Below are 6,000 nucleotides of genomic sequence, written 5' to 3'. Positions count from 1 at the left end.
CCATAGCACCAAACTAGCAACATCATAGCAATCACCTAGCAGTGCACAGACCAGCCACTTTATTAGTAGCACAGGCTCTTCCTCGGTCAGCAGAATAGGCCCATCTCAAAATTTCTTCAGGAATTTTCGTTTCTAGTTATTATTATTATTCTTCCGTAGATTTTCGGCAATTAATGCGGGTCGTACCGTAGCGTGCAGCCAGGCAATCTATATATCAAAAGTGAGTCCTTGGTTGTGTGAGGTGTGCTATTACTTTTCTGCGCAGAATATGTTACCATGGCGACGTTATTCACGTTAAAACACACTAAAAATCCCATAGGAATGCATTAAATGCTAACTTTTACCTAGCATTAGCCATGTGAATAGTAGTAAGGCGCGTCTTTTTTCATGGGAGTGAATGGCCCATTGGCTTCAATGCATTTCAGTCAAAGTTGTCCCACTCGGCCAGCGTTCATACCACAGCAACAAGACTCGGTATTCAACCTTAGGCCTCATCACCCAACACCCCAAGTCCACCATCTTGACCCGCACTCGTCTTTCATCCCTCGTTTTCTCCCATTGACTTTAATGCATTTCTGTCAAAGTTTCATTATTTGGCCAATACTTCTGCCACAGCAACAAGACTAAATAATTAAATCAATAAGTAAAAGCACCAGCTCTTCCTCGGTCAGCAGAATAGGCCCATCTCAAAATTTCTTCAGGAATTTTCGTTTCTAGTTATTATTTATTATTCTTCCGTAGATTTTCGGCAATTAATGCGGGTCGTACCGTAGCGTGCAGCCAGGCAATCTATATATCAAAAGTGAGTCCTTGGTTGTGTGAGGTGTGCTATTACTTTTCTGCGCAGAATATGTTACCATGGCGACGTTATTTACGTTAAAACACACTAAAAATCCCATAGGAATGCATTAAATGCTAACTTTTACCTAGCATTAGCCATGTGAATAGTAGTAAGGCGCATCTTTTTTCATGGGAGTGAATGGCCCATTGGCTTCAATGCATTTCAGTCAAAGTTGTCCCACTCGGCCAGCGTTCATACCAGAGCAACAAGACTTGGTATTCAACCTTAGGCCTCATCAGCCAACACCCCAAGTCCAACATCTTGACCCGCACTCGTCTTTCATCCCTCGTTCTCTCCCATTGACTTCAATGCATTTCAGTCAAAGTTGTCCCACTCGGCCAGCGTTCATACCACAGCAATAAGACTAGGTATTCAACCTCAGGCCTCATCACCCAACACCCCAAGACCACCATCTTGACCCGCACTCGTCTTTCATCCCTCGTTCTCTCCCATTGACTTCAATGCATTTCAGTCAAAGTTTTCCCACTCGGCCAGCGTTCATACCACAGCAACAAGACTAGGTATTCAACCTCAGGCCTCATCACCCAACACCCCAAGACCACCATCTTGACCCGCACTCGTCTTTCATCCCTCGTTCTCTCCCATTGACTTCAATGCATTTCTGTCAAAGTTTCATTATTTGGCCAATACTTCTGCCACAGCAACAAGACTAAATAATTAAATCAATAAGTAAAAGCACCAGCTCTTCCTCGGTCAGCAGAATAGGCCCATCTCAAAATTTCTTCAGGAATTTTCGTTTCTAGTTATTATGGGCCTATTCATGTAATGAAAGGCCCATATTACTCTTCACCTAGTAAACTACATTTTGCCAATTTGCACTGAGACCGTGAAAGGCACGGAGCTCACTTTGGTGCCAAATCGTAGGGCTTACTTAGCTGCACGGATTGACATATCGTTTGTCTCCGTACTGCTTACGGATTGCGTGCAATTGCCTCTCAAAGTCGAAAAAAAACTTTATTATTTATTATTATTATTTATTATTCTTCCGTGATTTTCGGCAATTAATGCGGGTCGTACCGTAGCGTGCAGCCAGGCAAGCTATATGTCAAAAGTGAGTCCTTCATAGTGTGAGGTGTGCTATTACTTTTCTGTGCAGAATATGTTACCATGGCGACGTTATTCACGTTAAAACACACTTAAAATCCCATAGGAATGCATTGAATGCTAACTTTTACCTAGCATTAGCCATGTGAATAGTAGTAAGGCGCATCTTTTTTAATGGGAGTGAATGGCCCATTGACTTCAATGCATTTCAGTCAAAGTTGTCCCACTCGGCCAGCGTTCATACCAGAGCAACAAGACTTGGTATTCAACCTTAGGCCTCATCACCCAACACCCCAAGTCCAACATCTTGACCCGCACTCGTCTTTCATCCCTCGTTCTCTCCCATTGACTTCAATGCATTTCAGTCATAGTTTTACCACTCGGCCAGCATTCATACCATAACAACAAGACTCGGTATTCAAGCTTAGGCCTCATCACCCAACACATTAAGACCACCATCTTGACCCGCACTCGTTTTTCATCCCTCGTTCTCTCCCATTGACTTCAATGCATTTCAGTCAAAGTTTTCCCACTGGGCCAGTGTTCATACCACAGCAACAAGGCTCGGAATTCAACCTTAGGCCTCATCACCCAACACCCCAAGTCCAACATCTTGCCCCGCACTCGTCTTTCATCCCTCGTTCTCTCCCATTGGCTTCAATGCATTCCAGTCAAAGTTGTCCCACTCGGCCAGCATTCATACCACAGCAACAAGACTCGGTATTCAACCTTAGGCCTCATCACCCAACACCCCAAGTCCAACATCTTGACCCGCACTCGTCTTTCATCCCTCGTTCTCTCCCATTGACTTCAATGCATTTCAGTCAAAGTTTTCCCACTCGGCCAGCGTTCATGCCACAGCAACAAGACTCGGTATTGAACCTTGGGCCTCATCACCCAACACCCCAAGTCCACCATCCTGACCCGCACTCGTCTTTCATCCCTCGTTCTCTCCCATTGACTTCAATGCATTTCTGTCAAAGTTTCATTATTTGGCCACTACTTCTGCCACAGCTACAAGACTGAATAATTAAATCAATAAGTAAAAGCAACAGCTCTTCCTCGGTCAGCAGAATAGGCCCATCTCAAAATTTCTTCAGGAATTTTCGTTTCTAGTTTATTATGGGCCTATTCATGTAATGAAAGGCCCATATTGTTCTTCACCTAGTAAACTACATTTTGCCAATTTGCGCTGAGCCTGTGAAAGGCACGGAGCTCACTTTGGTGCCAAATCGTAGAGCTTGGTTAGCCGGACGGATTGACATATCGATTGTCTCCGTAATCCTTACGGATTGCGTGCAATTCCCTCTCAAAGTCGAAAAAAAAACTTTATTATTATTTATTTATTTATTATTCTTCCGTAGATTTTCGGCAATTAATGCGGGTCGTACCGTAACATGCAGCCAGGCAAGCTATATGTCAAAAGTGAGTCCTTGGTTGTGTGAGGTGTGCTATTACTTTTCTGCGCAGAATATGTTACCATGGCGACGTTATTCACGTTAAAACACACTAAAAATCCCATAGGAATGCATTAAATGCTAACTTTTACCTTGCATTAGCCAAGTGAATAGTAGTAAGGCGCATCTTTTTTCATGGGAGTGAATGGCCCATTGGCTTCAATGCATTTCAGTCAAACTTGTCCCACTCGGCCAGCGTTCATACCACAGCAACAAGACTCGGTATTCAACCTTAGGCCTCATCACCCAACACCGCAAGTCCAACATCTTGACCCGCACTCGTCTTTCATCCCTCGTTCTCTCCCATTGACTTCAATGCATTTCAGTCAAAGTTGTCCCATTCGGCCAGCATTCATACCACAGCAACAAGACTCGGTATTCAACCTCAGGCCTCATCACCCAACACCTTCAGACCACCATCCTGACCCGCACTCGTCTTTCATCCCTCGTTCTCTCACATTGACTTCAATGCATTTCAGTCAAAGTTCTCCTACTCGGCCAGTGTTCACGCCACAGCAATAACACTCGGTATTAAACTTTAGGCCTCATCACCAAACACCTTAAGACCCCCATCCTGACCCGCACTCGTCCTTCATCCCTCGTTCTCTCACATTGACTTCAATGCATTTCTGTCAAAGTTTCATTATTTGGCCAATACTTCTGCCACAGCAACAAGACTAAATAATTAAATCAATAAGTAAAAGCACCAGCTCTTCCTCGGTCAGCAAAATAGGCCCATCTCAAAATTTCTTCAGGAATTTTCGTTTCTAGTTATTTATTATTATTCTTCCGTGATTTTCGGCAATTAATGCGGGTCGTACCGTAGCGTGCAGCCAGGCAATCTATATATCAAAAGTGAGTCCTTGGTTGTGTGAGGTGTGCTATTACTTTTCTGCGCAGAATATGTTACCATGGCGACGTTATTCACGTTAAAACACACTTAAAATCCCATAGGAATGCATTGAATGCTAACTTTTACCTAGCATTAGCCTGACTAACCATGTGAATAGTAGTAAGGCGCATCTTTTTTCATGGGAGTGAATGGCCCATTGACTTCAATGCATTTCAGTCAAAGTTGTCCCACTCGGCCAGCGTTCATACCACAGCAACAACACTCGGTATTCAACCTTAGGCCTCATCACCCAACACCCCAAGTCCAACATCTTGACCCGCACTCGTCTTTCATCCCTCGCTCTCTCCCATTGACTTCAATGCATTTCAGTCAAAGTTGTCCCACTCGGCCAGCGTTCATACCACAGCAACAACACTCGGTATTCAACCTTAGGCCTCATCACCCAACACCCCAAGTCCAACATCTTGACCCGCACTCGTCTTTCATCCCTCGTTCTCTCCCATTGACTTCAATGCATTTCAGTCAAAGTTGTCCCACTCGGCCAGCGTTCATACCACAGCAACAAGACTTGGTATTCAACCTCAGGCCTCATCACCAAACACCTAGCAACTGCCTAGCAACCACCTAGCAACACCTTAGCAACTACCTAGAATTGCATAGCAACACCATAGCAACCATCTAGCTATGCCTAGCAACCAGCTACTGAGCCCATAGCAACACCTTCTGACAACATAGCAACCACCTAGCAACACCTTAGCAACCACCCAGAATTGCATAGCAACAGCATAGCAACCATCTAGCTATGCCTAGCAAACAGCTACTGAGACCATAGCAACGCCTTCTGACATCATAGCAACCCGCTTGCAGCACCTAGCAACCACCTAGCAACTCCTTAGCAACCACCTAGAATTGCATAGCAACACCATAGCAACCATCTAGCTATGCCTGGCAACCAGCTACTGAGACCATAGCAATGCCTTCTGACACCATAGCAACCACCTTGCAGCACCTAGCAACCACCTAGCAACACCATAGCAACCACCAAAAAATACATTGCAACACCATAGCAACCATTTAGCTATGCCTAGCTACCAGCTACTGAGACCATAGCAAGACCTCCTGATGCCATAGCAAACACCTTGCAGCACCTAGCAATCACCATGCAACACCATAGCAACCACGTAGCAACACCTAACAACCAGCTACCAACACCCTTGCAATGCCTAATAACAACATTGCAACCACCGAGCAATGCCTAGCGGCACTTCAGCAACCGCCTACAAGCACCATAGCACCGAACTAGCAACATCATAGCAATCACCTAGCAGTGCACAGACCAGCCACTTTATTAGTAGCACAGGCTCTTCCACGGTCAGCGGAATAGGCCCATCTCAAAATTTCTTCAGGAATTTTTGTTTCTAGTTATTATGGGCCTATTCATGTAATGAAAGGCCCATATTACTCTTCACCTAGTAAACTACATTTTGCCAACTTGCGCTGAGCCCGTGAAAGGCACGGAGCTCACTTTGGTGCCAAATCGTAGGGCCTGCTTAGCTGGACGGATTGACATATCTTTTGTCTCTGTACTCCTTACGGATTGCGTGCAATCGCCTCTCAAACACGAAAAAAAAACTTTATTATTATTATTCTTCCGTGATTTTCGGCAATTAATGCGGGTCGTACCGTAGCATGCAGCCAGGTAATCTATATATCAAAAGTGAGTCCTTCATGGTGTGAGGTGTGCTATTACTTTTCTGCGCAGAATATGTTACCATGGTGACGTT

Source organism: Paramormyrops kingsleyae, chromosome 1 (genome assembly GCF_048594095.1).
Source record: "Paramormyrops kingsleyae isolate MSU_618 chromosome 1, PKINGS_0.4, whole genome shotgun sequence".
Lineage (NCBI taxonomy): Eukaryota > Metazoa > Chordata > Actinopteri > Osteoglossiformes > Mormyridae > Paramormyrops > Paramormyrops kingsleyae.
This window is presented reverse-complemented; position numbering follows the sequence as displayed.